This window comes from Schistocerca piceifrons, chromosome 3, assembly GCF_021461385.2.
Source record: "Schistocerca piceifrons isolate TAMUIC-IGC-003096 chromosome 3, iqSchPice1.1, whole genome shotgun sequence".
NCBI classification, from domain to species: domain Eukaryota; kingdom Metazoa; phylum Arthropoda; class Insecta; order Orthoptera; family Acrididae; genus Schistocerca; species Schistocerca piceifrons.
In genome coordinates, this window is record NC_060140.1 from 929,722,461 (window position 1) to 929,747,004 (window position 24,544).

Sequence of the window (24,544 nt, forward strand, 5' to 3'; positions counted from 1 at the left end):
GCATGAAGAGATTAAAAGTTGTTAATTCAGAGTTTCAGGGTGTAAACGATTATTCACAGTGAAATACTAACTTCTTTAGTTTTAAAAGTATTGAAATATTGTTGTGTATTTGGATGGGCTTCATTTATCTGAGATCGCCGATGTATTCGGATCTGCTTATGTACGTGATGTGAATTATTTAGACTCTCATAGGACTGTAAGAAGCCATCTTTCAGTTTGTCTCAAAGCCCGCCATTGCTGGGAGCACAGCCGGCCCTCTTAAGCGATCAACGCATCGTCCAAATACCCCATACGGAGATTTTCCCGTTTCCGGTGACGCTGCTCCTCTCTACACTTGGCTGGCCGGAAACGGTCAACCAGCATAGCTGGCTGAGACGTGCTCCGTGCCCTGGGCTCGCTAGCTTTCAGCTGTGCAACAAATTCATCTTACCTCGTACCAATACGGGGCGGCCTATTAGATCCCCTAAGTGTGCGTCACGCTACATCTTTCTATCGTAAATGTTGTATCTCGTAATGCACTGAAGAGCCAAAGAAACTGGTACGCCTGCCTAATATCGTCTAGGGCCCCGCGACCATCCAGAAGTGCCGCAACACGACGTGGCATGGACTCGACTAATGTCTGAAGTAGTGCTGGAGGGAACTGACACCATGAATGCTGCAAGGCTCTCCATAAATCCGTAAGAGTACGAGGACGTGGAGATCTCTTCTGGACAGCACGCTGCAAGGCATTCCAGGTACGATCAATAATATTCATGTCAGGGAAGTTTAGCGGCTTAGCGGAAGTCTTCAAACTCAGAAGAGTGTTCCTGGAGCCACTTTGTACCAATTATGGACGTGTGGGGTGTGTCATTATCCTGTGGAATTGCCCAAGTTCTTCTGGCGTTCTCGCTTCCCGCGCCCGGGTTCCCGGGTTCGATTCGCGGCGGGGTCAGGGATTTTCTCTGCCTCTTGATGACTGGGTGTTGTGTGATGTCCTTAGGTTAGTTAGGTTTAGGTAGTTCTAAGTTCTAGGGGACTGATGACCATAGATGTTAAGTCCCATAGTGCTCAGAGCCAGAAGTACATTCTTCTGAATGCACAGTGGATATGAATGGATGCAGGTAATCAGACAGGATGCTTACGTACGTGTCAGCTGTCAGAATCGGGTCAGAGGCTACAAGTAGAGTGTCACCACGAACGAGTGGGAACGGATTACTGGTGGCTGGCCTATCTCGAGTTGTCATGCATCGTTGACGGCTTACGCCAAACCACAGACAACAGAGACTTGCAAAGTGTAGAGCCAGAGTCAGGTGGGACGTTGCATGGCATTTTGTGGCGGTCAGCGATGAGTTTCGCTTCTCTTTGTAACGGTTAGGTGGACGCCAACGCGTCCTTAGACGTTGTGGTAGAGTGTCGCAGGAAGCCGAGTCTGGAGTCCTTTATCTCTTCAGCTGCTGGAATTATGGTCTGGAGAACTATGGAATACGACAAAAGGATTAATTTGGTAATGGTTGAAGCGAGGATGAATACTCATCAGTATGTGGCAAGAATATTAAACCCTCTTATGACCAGGGCACCAAATCACATATTCCAGCAAGATAGTGCAAGACCTCGCACGGGAGTTCCCACCTTAAAAGCCTTGAGGAATGCAATGATCCTTGACTGGGCGAACCAGTCGCCAGCTTGGTAACCAGTAGAGCATATCTGGGATACAATGGAGAAATGTATACGTTAGTACCTGCCTCCACACAGCAATCTACATGAAAAAGCGCAGTATGCGTTTCTGGCACTGTAAGGTGAGATGCGGAGACTGTTTGCTTCCATGACACAAAAAGTACGAGAGTATATTCGTGCCTGTGAGGATCGCAAAAAAATGGTTCAAATGGCTCTGAGCACTATAGGACTTAACATCTGAGGTCATCAGTCCCCTACAACTTAGAACTACTTAAACCTAACTAACCTAAGGACATCACACATATCCATGCCCGAGGCAGGATTCGAACCTGCGACCGTAGCGGTCGCGCGGTTCCAGACTTAAGCGCCTGGAACCGCTAGGCCACTCTGGCCGACCTGAGGATCGCACATCAAACTAATGTTCATTATGCAAATCAGTTCCGAATGGAATGAACGTTTAATCATTCTGTACCCGTTATGCGCCAAACAACTCCACAAAGTTTCATAAATATTGGACCGTTGATGCATGTGACCTTCACTTTTAGTCGGCGTATTCCAAAATCCTTTGGCTCCATTGCTGATACACGATGTTTGCGGAAGGATTGTAATTGCTCTCGACACGGTATTATTCGGACCGTGAATTTCACGGGTAAGTTTGTCGGTGCTTACTGGTATACGTCCTCCCACACGGTCCAAAACTGGCTGCTCTCTACTGCGCCAAAGATTCGTTGTCGAGAAGCTTGGTCTGAACCATCGGGTTTCTCGTAAGTTTCTTTTCACGGCGATCCATTTTTTCCAATTATAATGATCCTGAAGAAGAGATGGTTAGATCACAGAAGTAATGAGGAGGTACTGAATAGAATTGGAGAGAAGAGAAATTTGTGGCACAACTTGACTAGAAGAAGGGATCGGTTGGTAGGGCATATTCTGAGGCCTCAAGGGATCACCAGTTTAGTATTGGAGGGCAGCGTGGAGGTAAAAATCGTAAAGGGAGACCAACACTACACATATTCAGAAGGATGCAGTTTGCAGTAGGTACTGGGAGATGAAACAGCTTGCATAGGATATAGTAGCATGGAGAGCTGCATCAAACCAGTCTCAGGACTGAAGACCACAACAACAACAATGATGCCTGTTGGAAAACTTGCCCGATGTCGTTCGGCTTCCTGCTTTCTGCTGCACCACATATTCAAAAATGGTTCAAATGGCTCTTAGCACTATGGGACTTAACTTCTGAGGTCATCAGTCGCCTAGAACTTAGAACAACTTAAACCTAACTAACCTAAGGACATCACACACATCCATGCCCGAGGCAGGATTCGAAGCTGCGACCGTAGCGGCCGCGCGGTTCCAGACTGTAGCGCCTAGAATCGCTCGGCCACTCCGGCCGGCGCACCACATATTAATTGCTTGTCTGTAACTTCTTGTGAAGGAAAATACTCCGTTGCGGACCTGCAGTCATGAACTGTAGACAATGGTCTGAACTCCATCGTGGACGCATGACAGACGATTGTGTACTGTTTGTCAACGGAGCTTCGACAGGAAAGTTGTTATGCTAAGCAGTTTACTCGAACGTCTCTCACACGCATTACTCATTCAAGAGATCACCAGAAATATCCATCTTTACGTAGTAGCAATGACACTTGTAGCTGTATTTATACGTCCCATTATATTTGCAATCGATTTCTGTGTTACATTATATCATGTTCAAGGTTGCTGGCAGCATTGCCGGCCACACGAATTGCAGCCACATGTTTGGCAACATTGTCAGCCGCTCTGGCCTGGCAGCGTTTCGAACAGTTTATTTCCCAATATCTTCATATAATTAAGGCTAACCGACCATTGACCTCCTTCTTCTGTGCTGGAGGCACACGCATTGCCCGAACTCTTACGGGACTAGGTAAGATTGTCTACCGCGAGTAATGAGTGTAATGGGCGCGGTCACTACGAATGTAGCGTGGACATTAAGTTGGGAATGTGGGTCTTACGGGGAGCGTGCAAGGGACAAATCACTGCAGTCGCACTGTCCTCTGTGTCCACGGTGGCTCAAATGGATAGAGCGTCTGCCATATAAGCAGGAGATCCCGGTTTCGAGTCCCGGTCGGGGCACACATTTTCAACTGTCCCCGTTGATGTATATCAACGCCTGTCGACAGCTTAGGGTCTTGATTTAACTATCATTTCAATTTATTTCCCGGTCAGGAAGTTCACACTGGCCAGTATTTTCGCGAAATGGCCGAAAGCGAGCAACTGGAAGTGAGTATGGCTCTACTGTTTCTGTTGGCAAGGAAAAAGAAGTCGGGCTTTGTGGCTGCGTTACTCTTTAAGTAAGTATATTGTTTCCGAAACCTTAGTTCAGGAACTGGATACATACCTCTTCCTGAGGGTTGAAGCACTATTTTCAATAGATCTGATACTTAATTTGTACGAGAATTGGCAACACAAACACCAAATCAAAGACTACATACTAGTTGCAAAAAATGGCTCTGAGCACTATGGGACTTAACATCTATGGACATCAGTCCCCTAGAACTTAGAACTACTTAAACCTAACTAACCTAAGGACAACACACAACACCCAGCCATCACGAGGCAGAGAAAATCCCAGAACCCGCCGGGAATCAAACCCGGGAACCCGGGCGTCGGAAGCGAGAACGCTACCGCGCGACCACGAGATGCGGGCTACTAGTTGCAACGAGGCTGTTTGTCAACCTACAATTTTTCGCTATTAACGATTCGTACAGAAGTTTTATGTACGTCTCCAAAGTACATTTCTCATTGATATACCTCCTGGGACCACCCTTTTGCAGCGGTTTGGTGCCAGGATTCCACAAGTTCATCACGTTTGAAATAATAATCAAATGTTTACGTTTAATAGTTTTTGTAGTTCAACAGTGTAATAAGAGAACTATCAATTTCATAAATGCATGCATCTAAGACCAGAGGTAAGGAGCATGAAAAATAATGTATACAGTAATAAAAAAAATAAGAGCAGTTAGGCAAATCGCTGTCCACGAGTGCACAAACACACTTGATGAAACTTACAAAAAGTACCTAAGTCTTAATCTATGTCAAATACAGTTGTTGTTCACTGCTGCATACCGTCAACGATAATGTTCTTTCTTTAATCGCGGTCTTTGTATATTACTTTGGATGTTGCATAGCTCTGCCTTATATGAATGTTACAATAAATAAAGGAAGTTCGTCTGGCTCACATCTTTTACTACCACATATCAATCTGCTCTGCAAATCAACTTCAGGCCCGAATGAATTCATCACGTGTGAAACAGCAATTAAACTTTTAAGTTAATATTTCATTGTGCTTAGCCGGCCGGAGTGGCCGAGCGGTTCCAGGCGCTACAGTCTGGAACCGCGCGACCGCTACGGTCGCAGGTTCGAATCCTGCCTCGGGGATGGATGTGTGTGATGCCCTTAGGTTAGTTAGGTTTAAGTAGTTGTAAGTTCTAGGGGACTCATGACCTGAGAAGTTAAGTCCCATAGTGCTCAGAGCCATTTTGAACCATTGTGCTTAATCAGTTCACTGAGGTAACCATGAATTTCATAAATGCGGTGCGTCTACGACCACATTTATGGGACCTGAGGGTGATCTCTGCAGCGCAAACGGGTAGCCAGTAATAAAAGAAGTGATCCAGACAGTGTTGTTTGTTTATTATGTCTATAACAGAAGAAATCACGGTTCCTACGACATGGCGTCAATTAAGAAAAGGTATGTGTATCCAGAATGAGATTTTCACTCTGCAGAGGAGTGTGCGCTGATATGAAACTTCCTGGCAGATTAAAACTGTGTGCCCGACCGAGACTCGAACTCGGGACCTTTGCCTTTCGCGGGCAAGTGCTCTACCATCTGAGCTACCGAAGCACGACTCACGCCCGGTACTCACAGCTTTACTTCTGCCAATGTTCTGGAAACATCCCCCAGGCTATGGCTAAGCCATGTCTCCGCTATATCCTTTCTTTCAGGAGTGCTAGTTCTGCAAGTTTCGCAGGAGAGCTTCTGTAAAGTTTGGAAGGTAGGAGACGAGATACTGCCAGAAGTAAAGCTGTGAGTACCGTGCGTGAGTCGTGCTTCGGTAGCTCAGATGGTAGAGCACTTGCCCGCGAAAGGCAAAGGTCCCGAGTTCGAGTCTCGGTCGGGCACACAGTTTTAATCTGCCAGGAAGTTTCAGGTATGTGTATGTTTTACGTTGATGAAATAAATGCTTCTCTTGTTTCTTGTGGACAACAATGAAACCGAAAGCCGCTTTTTGTGCGACATCACTGGGTCTGAAGCGAAACAACACTGTTTCACAGCTCAGATTACGTTACTTCGTACCGTAGTGCTCCCGGCGTGAGAAAGAGGAAGTATTGCTGATAGCGAGAATGAGAGGGAAGCATATATGGACAATGACAGAGAGATACGGTCCGGCTATAGGAAATACTCTTCACCTATGCTGTACACCATCAACATCACCTCGATCATACTTCGGGAAATACCCACGACAGCCTTCTACGACAGCAATTTCGCCGGGCCATACCACATTATTCCAGTACGTTGTAGCCAAATTACTGCAGTGTTGGCTGAAACACTATTGAAGCCACACTTTGCCTTAAAATATAGCCCGTGTAAAGGCAACTTTAAGAATGACAGGAATATTCGCAAAGCAAGAAATCCTTTCCCATCAGGCACTTCCAGAACATCTTAGTGTCTCCCAGCGTAGAACGCGTGTTCTGCTTTGCTGTTGCGGAGAAGTGGCTACTGATGTAACAGCTTAACTTGTAAACAAAGGACTGAACGATATAAGCTGAATATTAAAAGCCCCCGAATCACAACACTGCTTGCGCACCATTAGACTGCTTGTTCGGTATGCAGTACTACTTTATAAATGTGTGAGTATTACCATGGCATGATTCTGTAAAATCGGATGCAGTTAGTGCGTGTTATTCACCTGAAAAGAAAAGGGTTAAACACACAAACAGTGCTGCGTGACACATGTGTGACAGCTCCACGTCACGCGAGAGTAGTGCGACATCGAGTGGAATTTTCCACTCAAAATCAACAGCATCGTGACTCACGAACGGCGCAGCCGAAACAATTTTCGGACTCACGTTGTTAGTATGACGCAGGTGAGGCTTTTACCTTAGTTATACAGTTCTGAGATAATTAATATTTCGCTTAGACGCTTGTAAAGCGATCTATATCATCATTGCGCAAGTTCACGACGTGGGTAACTTGGCAGTCGCACGTATCTCTGTATGATGGATAGTGTGTGAGAAGACGCTTCATCAGCCTGAATTTATCTTCGCGATCTGTTTATTGAAAAACGCTAATTATCATTTTTCAATGTGCATAACTGATATCAGAAATTATTACACATTTGATTTTTACTCTTAGCTTCTGAAGCTATACTTAAATCCCGCGAGCCACCGTTCGACATGTCACGGAGGGTATCTAGAGTAAAACTATCGCCCCCTCTCCTAGCACCCCTCATTTTCCCTGGTGTGTGGGGAGAATAACAGTCGACGGCAGCACTTCATACGATCTCCAGTTTCTCAATTTTCCCTTCACCATCGCTCCGTGAATAATACTTTGCTTGTTTCTTCTTGGACGGCGGATTTTCCGAATGTCAACAGTAAACTTCTCTCTGACGCTCAACGCCTCTCTTGTAGCGCATGCCACTGGAGTTTATCATGCGTCTCTGTAAGACTCTCGCTGTTAGTAAACGATCCTCTGACGAAATGCACCCCTCTTCGTTGAATCTTCGACATCTCTCGTATTAATGCAACCTGTTAAGTGCCCTAGAGTCACGTAAAATACTCAACAATCGACCGGACGAAAGTTTTATAGGTCAGTTCTTTCATGAACGAATTACTTTTCTTCCACTGAACCTCAGCCTGATATTTGCACTCCTTACAAATGCCAGTATGTGCGGTTTCCACTTGATTTCGTTCCGTGTCGTTACTCCTAGATAGTGTGCTTCCATTTATTTATCACCAATAATGCAATAATGTAGTGGAACTCTTCGCTTATTTACGAGGGGTCTTTGAAAAGTCCGTGCAAAATTAGAAACTACTTACGTATTTGGGATAAACCTTTTTTATTTTTCGACATAGTCTCCTTTTAGACTTAAACATTTCGTCAAACGCTGTTTTAATTTGTTAATCCCTTGCGAATAATAGGAAATGTCCAAGTCTGCAAAATAGCTATTAGTTGCTGCAATCACCTCCTTGTTTGAATGAAATATTTGTCGCGCGAGCTATTTCTTCAAATTGGGGAACAAACAGTAGTCCGAGGGAACCAAGTCTGGAGAAAACGAATTGGAATCCTATTTCCATTAATTTTGCGACCACAACTGCTGAGGTGTGTGCTACTGCATTGTCGTGATGGAAAAGGACTTTTTTGCGGGTCAGTCGCCGGCGTTTTTCTTGCAGCTCGGTTTTCAAACGGTCCAATAACGATGAATAAAATTTACCTGTAGTAGTTTACCCTTTTCCATATAGCCGATGAGGATTATCCCTTGCCGGCCGGGGTGGCCGAGTGGTTCTAGGCGCTACAGTCCGGAACCGCGTGACCGCTCAGGTCGCAGTTTCGAGTCCTGCCTCGGGCATGGATGTGTGTGGTGTCCTTAGGTTAGTTAGGTTTAAGTAGTTCTAAGTTCTAGGGGACTGATGACCTCAGAAGTTAAGTCCCATAGTGCTCAGAGACATTTGAACCCTTTGATTATCCCTTGCAAATCCCAAAAGACAGTCGCCATAACCTTTCCAGCCGAAGGAATGTGGTCTTCACCTTTTTTGTTGCAGATTCTCCCTTGGTAACCCGTTGTTTAGATTGTTGTTTGGTCTCAGGGGTGTAGTAATGTATCCATGTTTCATCCACAGTGACGAAACGACGCTTAAACACCTGCGGATTCTTCCTGAACAGCTGCAAACCATCCTTGCAACATTTCAGAAGATTCCGTTTTTGGTGAAGCGTGAGAAATCGCAGAACCTATCTTGCGGATAGATTTCTCATGTCCAAATGTTTATGCAAAATATTATGTACCCGTTCATTCAGGATGCCCACAGCAATAGCAATCTCACGCACCTTAACTCTTCTGTCATCCATCACCATATCATGGATTTTATCAGTGATTTCTGTAGTCGTAACCTCCACAGGGTGTCCAGAACGTTCAGCATCACTTGTGCCCGTACGACTACTCCGCAAATTTTGAAACCACTTACAAACTGTTGTAATCGAAGGTACAAAGTCATTGTAATGTTTATCAGGCTTGTCTTTAATCTCCTGAGGCGTTTTGCTTTTCATAAAGTAATATTCAATCACCACACGAAATTCTTTTTCGTCCATTTCTTGACAATCACTCGACTTCCTTGATTCACACGAATGCCAAATACAAAGAAATAGGCCAATGTGGATGAAACTTGGTGTGCGTTCTTTCCAAAGATGCTACTAACTAAACATGACCTCGATACGCGCCGGTGGTGCCATCTCTCGGATTTTGCACGGACTTTTAAAACGCTCCTAGTATGCTCAATGGTCAATTATTGGCCTTGCTGAATGGTACAATGTTTTAAATTTAAAGCTAGATTATTTATTGAAGCACCTTCCCCGAGGCCTTATAAAATGGTTCTAATGGGCTGAGCACTATGGGGCTTAACATCTGAGGTCATCAGTCCCCTAGAACTTAGAACTACTTAAACCTAACTAACCTAAGGACATCACACACATCCATGCCCGAGGCAGGATTCGAACCTGTAACCGTAGCAGTCGCGCGGTTCCGGACTGAAGCGCCTAGAACCTCTCGGCCACCGTGCCCTCGGCCTTACGTGACAAACTGGACCCTGAAGAGATAATTTCAATTTCTAACTTTTACAAAATGTAGACTGAGCCTTCTATTCAACGCCAGTATGGCTACAGTACAGAGGTGCTCAAGGGCGCACCGAACAAAAGACATCTTATGTCGCAGTACCTTGCAACACACCTACAATCTCCAATAACACTTTACTTTGATTTGATTAAATCACAAAACACTTTAAAACGTTAATATACCAAGATTACAAAGAGTTACGTGTCCTTGTAGTCGCCATTTTTACTGTTTCTACACTCCTGGAAATTTAAATAAGAACACCGTGAATTCATTGTCCCAGGAAGGGGAAACTTTATTGACACATTCCTGGGGTCAGATACATCACATGATCACACTGACAGAACCACAGGCACATAGACACAGGCAACAGAGCATGCACAATGTCGGCACTAGTACAGTGTATATCCACCTTTCGCAGCAATGCAGGCTTCTATTCTCCCATGGAGACGATCGTAGAGATGCTGGATGTAGTCCTGTGGAACGGCTTGCCATGCCATTTCCACCTGGCGCCTCAGTTGGACCAGCGTTCGTCCTGGACGTGCAGACCGCGTGAGACGACGCTTCATCCAGTCCCAAACATGCTCAATGGGGGACAGATCCGGAGATCTTGCTGGCCAGGGTAGTTGACTTACACCTTCTAGAGCACGTTGGGTGGCACGGGATACATGCAGACGTGCATTGTCCTGTTGGAACAGCAAGTTCCCTTGCCGGTCTAGGAATGGTAGAACGATGGGTTCGATGACGGTTTGGATGTACCGTGCACTATTCAGTGTCCCCTCGACGATCACCAGTGGTGTACGGCCAGTGTAGGAGATCGCTCCCCACACCGTGATGCCTGGTGTTGGCCCTGTGTGCCTAGGTCGTATGCAGTCCTTATTGTGGCGCTCACCTGCACGGCGCCAAACACGCATACGACCATCATTGGCACCAAGGCAGAAGCGACTCGCATCGCTGAAGACGACACGTCTCCATTCGTCCCTCCATTCACGCCTGTCGCGACACCACTGGAGGCGGGCTGCACGATGTTGGGGCGTGAGCGGAAGACGGCCTAACGGTGTGCGGGACCGTAGCCCAGCTTCATGGAGACGGTTGCGAATGGTCCTCGCCGATACCCCAGGAGCAACAGTGTCCCTAATTTGCTGGGAAGTGGCGGTGCGGTCCCCTACGGCACTGCGTAGGATCCTACGGTCTTGGCGTGCATCCGTGCGTCGCTGCGGTCCGGTCCCAGGTCGACGGGCACGTGCACCTTCCGCCGACCACTGGCGACAACATCGATGTACTGTGGAGACCTCACGCCCCACGTGTTGAGCAATTCGGCGGTACGTCCACCCGGCCTCCCGCATGGCCACTATACGCCCTCGCTCAAAGTCCGTCAACTGCACGTACGGTTCACGTCCACGCTGTCGCGGCATGCTACCAGTGTTAAAGACTGCGATGGAGCTCCGTATGCCACGGCAAACTGGCTGACACTGACGGCGGCGGTGCACAAATGCTGCGCAGCTAGCGCCATTCGACGGCCAACACCGCGGTTCCTGGTGTGTCCGCTGTGCCGTGCGTGTGATCATTGCTTGTACAGCCCTCTCGCAGTGTTCGGAGCAAGTATGGTGCGTCTGACACACCGGTGTCAATGCGTTCTTTTTTCCATTTCCAGGAGTGTATTTCACGACTCTGCCGATAACAAGGTAAAGTGATACTGACTGGCGTTTTAAAATTTCTTATGGTTGCTTGTAATGGCAATATACAAACAAACAAACACCGTCCGAACAGACTTTGAAGGCGCAACGGTACCGACCAGCCGCCGTGTCATCCTCAGCCCTTAGGCGTCACTGGATGCGGATACGGATGGGCACGTGATCAGCACACCACTCTACCTGCCGTGGTCAGTTTTCGTGACCGGTGCCTGTACTCCTCAGTTAAGTAGCTACTTAACTAGCCTCAAAAGGGCTGAGTGCACCCCGCTTGCCAACAGCATCCGGCAGTTCCGGGCGGTGACTCATGTAAGTGCTAGCCAAGTCCGATGGCTCGTAATTTCTGTGATCTGACGGAAACCCGTGTTACCACTGGAGCAAGACTGTTGACTGAAACGACAATATAGTGTTAACAATATAATCAACCAGATTTTCCAATGAGAAAATGGCATTTTTTTTGAAAATTTTCGGAACAGTGGTGACTAGCCGTGACATGGATTGGATACAGGAGATGTAGCGGACTGCCGTGTGTGCTGAAGGTGGCACACGTTACTTATTACCCTGTGTTATTTATTTATAACTGTTTTCAAGTGGTATTCTACGACATATCTTAGCCGACATATTAAAGAAAGGCAGAGCTACGTTTATTCCATTTGTACTCATAGAAAAGGCCTTTGACAATGTTGAATGGAACATACTCTTTGAAATTCTGAAGGTAGCAGGGATAAAATACAGGTGGCGAAAGCTTATTTGCAACTTGTACAAAATCGAGACTGCAATTATAAGAATCGAAGGGCATGAAAGGGACGCACTGTTTGAGAAGGGAATGTAACAGGGTTGAAGGTTATCCCAGATTTTATTCAATGTGTGCTTTGAGCAAGCGTTTAAAGGAAACCACGGAGAAGGAGCAGAAAGAAGAAATAAAAGCTTTGAGGTTTGCATGTGATATTGCAATTCTGTCAGAGACAGCAAAGGACTTGGAAGAGCAGTTGAATGGGATGTAAGAGGTGCGACAATAAAGTAATGAGACTGATGTGGAAAAAAAATGTTGCTCACCGTTTTAGTCAAGTTTAGTGTTGTCTCATTCAAAGTAGTTCCCTTCCGATTGCACACACTTTTACCAGCGCATCTGCCACTGATGGTAACATTTCTGGAACTCATCTTCTGTAATATCCTCCAAGACCCTCGTCACAGCTTTTTGGACATCTTGTGTTGTTTGAAAATGGTGTCCCTTGACCGCCGTTTTGACTCTTGGAAATAGAAAAAAGTCGCACGGAGCGATATCTGGTGAATAAGGTGACTGTGGTAGTACTGAAATTTGTTTTGAGGTTAAAAATTGCTGTACTGACAGAGCAGTATAGGATGGCGCATTATCGTAATGCAGAATTCAATTATCAGCAATGTTGGCATGTACATGAAGAACTCTTTTACGACCTCTTTCTAAAATTTATTTGTGGTAATGTTGGTTAACTGTTTGTCCAGGAGGCACCCATGCTTTATGAACAATTCCCTTGGAATCAAAGAAGCACATAAGCATGCATTTCAGTTTTGACTTTGACATCCGTTCTGAATTCACTAAATATTTAATGCCAACGAAAAACTTGGGCTCTTTACATAATCTCCTCTCGAAAAGCCTTCTGAAGCTTACCGTAATTTGTTGTCGCGTTTTCATGCAATTTAACCCAAAAAGAAATGGCATACCGCTGCGCAATATTATGCGGTTCCATTTCCCTGACGAGAGACGGACACGTGTTAACTTATTACAGCACAACTCACGACTGAGGCGTTGCATCGATGTGCCGCTTGGACTAGAAGCAGCTTATAGACCAAGGTCAAAGATATTGTGCCAACGCAAGACTGCACGGTTGCCACATCTTGCAAAGAAAATCAGTCTCATTACTTGATTGTCACACCTCGAATACTTCTTGGGAAGAGATTGTTGCGCTTAGACAAAAGTAAAGCAAGGATAATGGAATGTAAACGAATTCAACCAGATGATGTTGAATGAATTAGATTACGAAAGGAGACATGAGCTCAAAAAGATTTGGAAGGAGTACTTTGAAGATCTGTCGAATGCCGCCAAGCGGGTAAGTAACAGAGTTGGAGAGCCTAAGGCAGCAGACGATTATAATAGTGGAGAAATTGATGATCTAACTTGGAATGAAGCGGAAGAAGCCATAAAGAGGATGAAAGGGGGCAAGGCACCAGGTTGGGACGAAGTAACAGTGGATATGATACGAGCAGCAGGAGAAGTAGGAACCCAGTGGCTATACAGAGTGCTGAGGGTGGTGTGGAAGGAGAACAGAATTCCTGAGGATTGGAAGAAAGGAATTATAGTCCCGATCTTCAAGAAAGGGGATAAAAGGAGATGTGAGAACTACAGAGGAATCACCCTGCTATGCCACTGTGGAAAAATCTATGAAAAGATCCTGGAGAAGAGAATAAGAAGCAGTATTGAAAGTAGACTGCAAGAGGAGCAGTATGGTTTCAGACCGGGAAGATCAACAACGGACCTCATATTTGCGGTAAGGCAACTGCAGGAAAGGCACTATGAGTACGGGAAGGACTTAATCATGGCCTTTTTAGATATTGAGAAGGCGTATGACAGTATCTGTAGGGACAAGCTCTGGGATGTGCTGAACGCAAAAGGGATAGATGAAGAGATAACACGAAAAGTCAGAAAAATGTATGAGAGAAGTGAGAGTTGTGTGAAAGTGGGGAGGGAACGTACTGCATGGTTCAAGCTGGAAAATGGGCTGCGACAGGCAAGTGCACTTTCGCCTTTATTGTTTATTATTGTTATGGATGAAATCCTACAGCAAGTATCAGATGCAATTGGAGATCATAAAATGAAAGCAGTGCTTTTTGCCGATGACCTGATGTTATGGGGAAATTGCGAGAAGGAGGTGCAAGAGCAGTTAGATGTATGGGAGGCAACGGCAGCACAATATGGAATGCATTTCTCTGCAAAGAAAAGTGAAATAATTGTCACAACAAGGAAGAAGAATAGGCCAAATGTGGATATAACTTGTGGAGGGGAAAAACTACAAGTGGTAGAGAACTTCAAGTACCTGGGAAGCATGATTGAAAGTAAGGTGGGAAACGCAATGGAAATAAATGAAAGGTGCAGAAAAGCAGGGCAGTTCTACAAATGCATTAGGGGGCTTATTTGCAGCAAGAAGGTGCCACAGAAATCCAAAGGAATTATATACCGAACCTACTTTGTCCCCGTATTGGCATACGGGAGTGAGACATGGGTAATGCACAAAAGCGACAAAAGTAGAATACAGGCTAGTGAAATGAAGTTCCAGAGGAGCAGGTTGAGTGTAACAAGACGAGACAGATTGCGACAGATTGTGAGGGAAAGACTAAAGGAGGAACCAGTACAGGACAGGATAGAAAAATCAAGACTGCAGTGGTATGGACACATGAAGAGAATGGATGAGGGAAGAATTCCAAAGAGGATGTTTGATCTGCAACTGGAGAAGAAGAGGCCCAGAGGAAGACCAAGAGATAGATGGGTGAAGGGAGTGAAGGAATGTGTGACGATAAGAGGAGAGAACTGGACGAAGGTGGAAGAGGGGGAATGGTGGAAAGACAGAACACGATGGAGAGCCTTGTGTTCCCGACAGACCCAGCCAGTGGCTGGAAACTGTCCAAGATGATGATGATGAAGGAGACATTAAAAGTAGTAGATGAGTTTGTAAGTACGCTGTTTAGGTTTTTATGTTGGTAACGCCACGCAGCGCTCGGTATGAAAATCACTGACTGTGCAGTGTGCAGTCTGTGGCTGGTTTGCATTGTTGAAATATTGGATATTGTAGTGTTGGGCAGTTGGAGGTGAGCCGCCAGCAGTGGTGGATGTGGGGAGAGAGATGGCAGAATTTTAAGAGCGGACGATCTGGACTTGTGTCCGCCAGAAAGAGTAAATTTGTAATACTGGATATCATGAACTGATTTATAAATTATGACTTTTGAACACTATTAAGGTAAATACATTGTTTGTTCTCTATCAAAATCTTTCATTTGCTAACTATGCCTATCAGTAGTTAGTGCCTTCAGTAGATAGAATCTTTCATTTAGCTGGCAGTATTGGCGCTCGCTGTATTGCAGTAGTTCGAGTAACGAAGATTTTTGTGAGGTAAATAATTCGTGAAAAGTATAGGTTAATGTTAGTCAGAGCCATTCTTTTGTAGCGATTATTGAAAGTCAGATTGCGTTGCGCTAAAAGTATTGTGTGTCAGTTTAGTGTTGATCAGAATAAGTAAAGAGAGAAATGTCTGAGTACGTTCAGTTCTGCTCAGCTGTTTGAAAATCAAATAACGTAAGAGGTTTATCAGCACAGAATTCATAAATTTTTCTATGGGAATGTTTCAAGTTTTTTCTACTTGGGGTGAAAATGATTGATGATGGCTGAAATAGGTTATGAAATGCAACACGAAAATTATTTCTGAAAAAGAGGAATTTGCAAACCTCGATTATAAATGTAAATGTTACGAGATTTTTCTTTAAGGTATTTCTATGGTGTGTAGCATTGTACAAAAATGACACGTGGCTAATTAGCAGCTGAGACCGGCAGAGAATACAAGCTTATGAAATGTGTTGCTACAGAAGAGCCGTGAAAATTAGACGGATATTTAGGACAATTAATGAGGAGTTGCCGTATTAACTGGGGAAAAAGGAAATTTGTGGGATGACTGAAAGAAGGGATCGGCTATAGGACGCGTCGTGATGCATCAAGGACTCGTCAGTTGTTAATTTAGGGAAATGTGAGGGCGGGTAAAAACTGTAAAGGGTTATCAAGGGTTCAATACAATAAGCAGATTCAAATAGATGTAGGTTGCAGTAGTTATGTAAAACTGAAAAGGCTTGCAGAAGAGAGACTAGCGTGAAGAGTTGTATCAAACTAGTATCGGACTGAAGACCACAACAGCAGCCATCCCGTCAGGTGAGAGTACCTTGCAGTGCCAAACGACTGCGGCCGGACGCGGCTACGGCCGAGTAGCACGGCCGCAGACTTTCGTTTTTGGGCGGCGACGGGCCGGGCCCGGAGTGCGAGCAGAGGAGCAGGAGGCGGCGTACGCGGCGCCATGTTGGCGGTCAATGTTTCCAAGGCCAGGCCGGCGCGCCGGCTGCGCCGCTGCTGCATTGCGGGCCCTGCCGGCCCCTGCCGGGCGCGGGACGGCCTCCCAGCCAGCGGCGGCGCGGCGCGGGTTGCCTATCGATCTGGCGTGTCCCGGGCCGCTGTGCTGGGCCGTGCCGGGACACAGTAGCAGCGGGCCACTGCTGGCTGTGCCGGCACCGCCCCGCAGCCTTCCCCCCCCCCCCCCCCCCTCACTGCCAGGGGCACGGCGTACGCTACTACGGCACCGCCCGTGTGGCCACGCTGCCCGCCAGGTGCCGCATCCCCAGGTCAGGCAGCAGCCCTTTTGCTCCGTCACCCGCACGCTGTGCCCTTCCACGTACACGGAGTCAACGGCAGCTCAAGGGGGTGCGGTTCGTGCTTAAGCATGGCGGATGGGTGGGGGGGGGGGGGAAGGGGGTGCCAGAAAAATCCTCGCTTCGTTCCCTTAGCTGGTACTGAAGAATCTAGTAAAATATGATATCTAGAAGTACATCTGCAGCTATATGGTTAATATGCAGTTCACTTTCAAGAGGAGTCGTACCGCCCTAACTCGACAATATTAAATTGGCTATATAAACGCCCTGTTTTCTCAGCAACTGTTGAGTATATATATGCGGTGTTTTTATCACATGTTCGTCCATGTTTTGTGACTGTACTGCTCTACAATCACTTTAAAATAACAACTGGAAAAAAAGTTGTGATTTTTTCCCTAAACATATAATTTTTTTGGTGTAAATTTTAATTTTTTGAATTTTAACTATTACAGTAAATAATATTAAAGTAGGGCTACAACATCATTGTACTACTATGTTATGTGGTAAATAATTCATTGAGAATGAGATTTTCACTCTGCAGCGGAGTGTGCGCTGATATGAAACTTCTTGGCAGATTAAAACTGTGTGCCTTTCGCGGGCAAGTGCTCTACCAACTGAGCTACCCAAGCACGACTCACTCCGGTCCTCACAGCTTCACGTCTGCCAGTATCTCGTCTCCTACCTTCCCAACTTTACAGAAGCTCTCCTGCGAACCTTGCAGAACTAGCACTCCTGAAAGAAAGGATACTGCGGAGACATGGCTTAGCCACAGCCTGGGGGATGTTTCCAGAATGAGATTTTCACTCTGCAGCGGAGTGTGCGCTGATATGAAACTTCCTGGCAGATTAAAACTGTGTGCCCGACCGAGACTCGAACTCGGGACCTTTGCCTTTCGCGGGGAAGTGCTCTACCACTTGCCCGCGAAAGGCAAAGGTCCCGAGTTCGAGTCTCGGTCGGGCACACCGTTTTAATCTGCCAGGAAGTTTCAAATAATTCATTGATGTAGATTCAGAAGTTTCTGACAAAAAGGGGCTTTTATACTGAAAAATGTTATGTTGAGAAAACTGCGTTTAGAGAAAAAATTTTAATATACAGCCAACTGATACATAAAGAATCCTCCTGGATGGTAGTCCTCATCTCCTCCATCTTCCTCGCCCAGTGCTGCCCTCCTTCTCTTGGATCTGGCTTCTTTTGACATATTGTTTGTTGCAATCTCTGCCTTCATGATTCGCAGTTGGTCCAAGTCCATCACACTTTTAGTGGTGTTGTAACCTTTATGAATGCGAAGGTATTCCACAACCTGTAGTCTTCCAGAATAGCCACAATCAAAAGTAAGAACAGCATCCAAAACACCAAGTTCAAAGACTGACCTCCCAACAAACACATTTTCTGGTATCCTTGACCATACGACATTGTTAAATGATTCATTCGCATTTTGTGTTTTGCCCTTGAGACATTTCTTCAACAACTCTGGTTGGGCAATATTCTGAAACACAGGTTTCATGGCAAGCATAACAGCATTTGGTATAGTAATTTTGTGCGAGAAAGTGTCTACTTTACACTCCTCTTTTGCCTTCAAGTACTTACACCATTCAGTGGAAAAGAGGTTGTGTATTGATACAGCAACTGTAGATTGCTGTGAAAATAAATTGTCCAAACAGCTCTCTTCATACCATCTAAATTATCCCTGTTACTTCTAATAGCCATACCATAATATTGTGTAATCTCATCAATTTGTTTCTCAGTCACTCGACGTCTTAGACCATCAGATAACTTGGTACTTCCCAACTGCTGTTTGAGTCTACGTAGTCTCGTGCCCATCCTCTTTTGCACATGATTAATGCACTCTAGTTTTGTAATTGACAAATCACCATAGGGTTTACTCTTCATCACTGCCTTAAGCGATCGTGAGTCTCCATCCCCAAGAAAACTCATGTAGTGAACAGCACGGTCATGCTGAAAACGTTGGAGCATTTTCACTGCAGAAGCAACCTCCATCCCTCCATTAGTTCCTTCATAGTTTCTCTAAAAATTCATTTCATGCGTAGTTTGCTTTTCAGTACTCTTGCCTGCTTGCCTACAACCCAGACAGTACATGGTCAACACGTCGACATCCAATAATTTCCCATTGTCGATGCTGATAATAGATGCACATTAATTCTTTGACTGGAAACCTCTTTTTTGCCAGGGTCGGTCGAATGATATTGCTATGTCAGAACTACCATTTTCTGCTACAGCCTGCTCTGCTGCTGTAGCCATCGACTCCATAGCACACGCCTTGACACTACTTCTTACTATGGAGCTGTATTTGATAGATTTTGTAGGAGGACTATGGAGCTTCAGCAAGCCACAAAGAACCTTACCAGCGTAATGGCCTTTTCCTATGCATCTAAGTCCATAGAAGTATCTTAGATTAGTGTCAGAAAGTCCATTCTTTACACTTTCTTCTGAAGTATTGAAAGTCTTTCCGCTTTTACAGTTCAAACACATTATTTGTAAAGTGCACACCAGACCATTGCTTTCCCCTCCACATACACAACACACTGTTTCACACAAACCTGAAATAAGTATATGGAGATTAATAATGATATTGCAGTTCGTTTCACTGTCTGAAGCTGCGTTGTATTTTACATCATTACCCAGCAGTTTTTTCTTGGAAGCACTCGGAGGAGTAGAAGGACTGTCACTATTTACAACCAAATTATCACACCCTTCGGCGCTAAGCACTCTTGTTACTGCTGCTATATTTGTTCTGTAGAATCTGTTTCCTTTGTTTCATATATTTTAAACACTCCTTTTGGTTTTGTCATGACGAAAACGATCACAGGAAACACAGAAACTAAAACGGGGCTAGTGGATAACTGTTGTTGTCAAACAAAAACAAATGTACAGTTCAAAGAGTTTACTGCGAAGTACCGCCAGTTTAGGCAACTTATGAAACGGACAGTTCTCTACATAACAAAAGAAACCACAGCCTTCTAGACTATATAGTTTCAGAGAAAAATGCCAATATGCGAAATGATGGAAAACTAAATTCCCGGAAAAGTCATTGCATGATTATTTTCAAATATTTATTTAAAATAGTAAATAATCAAATTTTTCAATAAAACCAACACCAAATTAAGCATAAACATCCATATTTTCACAATTTGCATAAAAGTAAAAATGCCAAATTTTGTCATTTTGGGCGGTACGACTCCCCTTAACTATTGGTCAGGGGGTCCATAAGGCACATTAAGGCTATTTCTGCACCTTATTTGTCTCGAACAGCACGGGGGTAAAACGAATAAATAAATCTTTCCGCGACAGCCCTGATTTTATCACGATGGTCATCTGTCATGTAGATGGAACTCAATAAAATGTTTTGGATTCAGAGCGAAATCTTGATTATTTTAATTACCTGGAAACAGATCCCTGCAACGAAAAATACCTTTATTTCAACTCGCTTATCATATCCGTACCTCTCTCTCCCCTATTTCGCGATAATACAAAACGAAGTGACCATCTCTGGACTTTCTCGATGTCCGCCGTCAATCCTGTTAGCTGTTCTCCAGAAGATGACGGATAAGCATAGTATAGGCAGATGCTCCTTGTAAGTGTTCTGCCAATAAAATGCAGTGTCTGGTTCGCCTTTCCCATAAGCGGTGATCGTAATTTCTTTCAGCTGTTCGTAATTGTAATTATAAGTATTTAGTGAACAGACAAACTTTAAATTCACTTCTTTTATGGTGTAACAGACATTTAAAACAGTTGTTTTGGTGTTCATGTGGAAGACCTCATTCTTTTTATTGCTCAAGGTCAATTTCCGGTCCCTGCGTCCGCAGCTCGTGGTCTCGTGGCTAGCGTTGCTGCCTCTGGATCACGGGGCCCCGGGTTCAGTTCCCGGCCGGTTTGAGGATTTTCTCTGCCCGGCGACTGGGTGTTTGTGTCATCATCATCATCATCATCATCATCATCATCATCATCATTCGTGAAAGTGGCTACATCGGACTGTGTAAAAATTGCGACTTTTCACGGGCGCTGATGACCACAAACCAAACATCATCACCAGTTCCTTCATCATCCATATATCTTGTGAGAACAATTTTCTAATCCGTTTCGATCAGTAGACAATAAGCAACAGAACTATATCAAACAATCGACAGTTGCTCAGATTGTCTCCTAAATAATTTACATAGATAAAGAACGGCAGAAGGCCAATAACACTTCCTTGGGGAACCCCAGATATAACGTCTCTTATTGTCAGTATAATTACGAGAGAGGAAACGGGGGTGGGGGGCTGAAATATTCGTAGCTTTGCCTCTTTCCAGTTTCAACTGGCAAAATGCTAGTACCTATGAAATCGCAAGACATCCCTTCCGTAGTTAAAACTCATTTTATACGTATTAGAAGAATAAAGGTGAAAAACTAGTTTCCATCATGATCACTTGTGGAATATAACTGATCATCTATTGGACTTTCACGAATGAAGTACATTTAAAGTTGACCGATTTCGAATATGAGTTGGGACGAATAGACTTCGTCTATGTTTTCCACTGACTCGAGGATTTTCAAAGGTATTCTGCTATTGTAAGGGTATTTCATCGTAATGGCTAATGTGGGAAAAAATATAACAAGTCAGTACCAAAATACATTAATAATTCTGATAGCAGTGAAAAACATGAAATATTGGATTCAGATTTTCACATAAAAACTGGGAGTGCTTTAAAATATCACATAACAATATATTGTTCAATACATGCTATAAGACGTGGTGGTTCATGTGCGTCCCACCAGCTGCATTATTTAATGATGTATAAACCAGCAAAATTACTGAGCAGTGTAGTAATGTTTAGAAACAGTGTCAAAGATGAGTAAAGAAACACAGTTACTGGCTTCAGACGTCCTTAAACCGGAAATGATGCTGATATGATTTGATTTACGTGGAACAGACGCACTGTTCCAGCTATAAACACACTCCGTCCCTCTTGTTCGCTCGCAGACATGATGCGTAATATTTTTCTCTAAGGACCGGAAGCTTTTGCCTAGATGACAGCACCAGACAGATGTGGGACACAGACGTCCCAATGCTCATAACTACATACTGTGTTAGTGTAGTCACCCCATCAAGAAAGCAAATTTGTCGTTCTGATTGCCGTGTGTGTTGTTGTTAAATAATCAAACAGTATCATAAGCACTATAAGATTATTGGCAAATGATGTTATTGTTTTCAGGAAAGCACTAACATCGAACCATCATAAAGAATTGGAGGAACAACTGGACAAAATTTCTACTTGGCGTTTTGAGTGACAGCTGCTTTAAATGTAAGACAATTCCTATAACAAAAAGAAAGAATCGTGCGCAGTCTGATTACAAGATTAGTGTTGAACGTCTTGAGCAAGACATGCCGTGTAAGTATCAAGGATCAGTACTAATAAGTGATAAGAAATGGAACGACCAAGTAAATCCAGTGGTGGGGATGACGAATAAATGACTTACATTTATAAGGAGATTCCCTATAACACGTTACTGATTGTAATTCAAGAATATTGTTGCAGTGTCTGGAGTTATTATTAAGTAGGCGTGACACAACATATCGAGTGAAATCAGAGGCACGCTGCCTGGTCACCACAGCCGATACGAAAGTGTAGAAAGGAGGCTCGAGGAAGTTAAATGGGAACTCTTGGAAGTAAGATGATACACTTGTCCCGAAACTGAATCGAGCAAGTACAGAGAAGCTTTGTTCGAACACGGCTATGCGACCATTATGCAGACACCAAAGCACACCTTGAGAAGGGATCATGAGAATAAAATAAGAGTGAGTAGGGTGTAGGCATAGAGACAATAATTTTTCCCTCGCTCAGTAGGAAAGAAAATCCATAATATTGGTAAGGTGTACTCTGTACCATGCACTGTACAGTGGCTTGCAGAGTGTTTACGTAGATGTACAAAAAAATGGCTTTGAGCACTATGGGACTCAACTACTGTGGTCATAAGTCCCCTAGAACTTAGAACTACTTAAACCTAACTAACCTAAGGACATCACACACATCCATGCCCGAGGCAGGATTCGAACCTGCGACCGTAGCAGTCGCGCGGTTCCGGACTGCGCGCCTAGAACCGCTAGACCACCGCGGCCGGCGTAGATGTACAAAAATGGTTCAAATGGCTCTGAGCACTATGGGACTTAACTGCTGAGGTCATCAGTCCCCCAGAACTTAGAACTACTTAAACATAACTAACCTAAGAACATCACACACATCCATGCCCAAGGCAGCATTCGAACCTGCGACCGCAGCGGTCGCGCGGTTCCAGACTGTAGCGCCTAGAACCGCTCGGGCACTCCGGCCGGCAGAACGGCAGAAAACAGCTACCATGTTTGAACCCAACCATGAACACACCGAGAATGAAGTTGCCCTATTTGTTGCTGCATCAACGTACGCTGTCCAGGATTCTACTAGGAATGGTGTGCCACTCGCGCAGCCATGTAACACGACAAGAGAACTCCATCCCACAAACTGACATCCGTAACTTACACAACACAATGCATGCACGTTTGCACGTTTGCATTCAACATTCTGGCGATTACACCGGTTATTAATGTACTAGCATTACATATTTGCAATGGCTTATTTCACGCTTACATAAATCTTAATCTTACAGTGTTAATCGCTTACATATATTATCTAGGCAAATGTATTCCCAAAATTTCATTACTCTACGTTAGTCATTTTTTGTTGTTGCAATTGTTATCCGTCAGTGTATTTTGTTGAAATCAGAACGGTAATTACGATGCACCATTTGTCCGAATGTGTGGTTTATCTTAAAAGTATTATGCAATTAGGCACAGTTAAAAATAATCAAGCAGCCAATATGCACTGTCAAAGATATAACAATTTTCCTTACGTCATGGTCTAATGTTGAAATTATCGAGCTCTGCTTACTGATTAACGAAACACGTAGCAAAGCCTGGAATACATTGTTACGAATAAATACGTCAGCGCCAATTAGTGCCAATCAACGAAACAGTTGTCGACTCAAAGACCTTTCAGCGTATATCTTAGCAAACCTAAAAACAACCTTGCACTTATATTACAATGTTTGCATCTACTGAGATTTGACAGAACGTACCATAAAACTCACTGATATGTCATCTTACATACGCAGCCCTTGGTACATAATCAAAGTCTCTTGGCTAGTGCTTGATCTGCGTTCCAAAATGTGCTCACTAGATAAATTATGAACTAAAAACTCAAAACATAAAATACTTTAACACTACTAAAGGTATTAGATTGATGGCTGCTCTTGACAAGGCCATCACTAAAGTGGACTCAAAAATGTCCATTAGACACTTCTGTCTTTTCGTTTAACATTACAATAAAGTTCTTTGAAACTTATTTGAAAGTTTCTCCCGATAGACACACCTGCTATTTCAGTGCACAATCTTGACATTTTATTTAAAATACTCCTAATGTTCCTATAGAAATTTTCCCGTTCTAAGCAGATAGTTCAGCTTTTTCTTCGGTTTTTTATCTGTCAGGAAAGCAATTTCAACATTTTTGTTATTGAATAAACTCGCCAGTTGATATGGTATGTTACCCCAATATGCCCCGACTCAATATTTCTATACATTTATTTCGTTTTGTTGGTTTCTCTGTGCTGTCGCTGTATTGATCTTATCTGTTAAATCCGCGTCATAACCATTCTCTATTGCTACTTGTCTAAGTGTCATCATTTACTTATAATTGCTCTTAGGGCCTAACGGGATAGTATTAGCGGAACATACTGCATTAAAAATTCAATTTTATGTATATAGGGTGGCATGAATTCCTGTCGGATATTGCAGTCGCGAATGTTGGTAATTTAGTCGACTCCCATAAACACAGGCAGAAGTGGCCATCACGATAAAATAAGAGAAATCAG

At 44.2% G+C, this 24,544-nt stretch overlaps 1 protein-coding gene across 1 annotated transcript in view; it reads right to left on the minus strand.

Annotated features, from left to right (window-relative positions):
• LOC124787789 (protein Skeletor, isoforms B/C) overlaps positions 1-24,544 on the minus strand; it is a 694,854-nt gene that overhangs the window by 155,804 nt on the left and 514,506 nt on the right. The gene's annotated exons all lie outside the window — the stretch shown is intronic.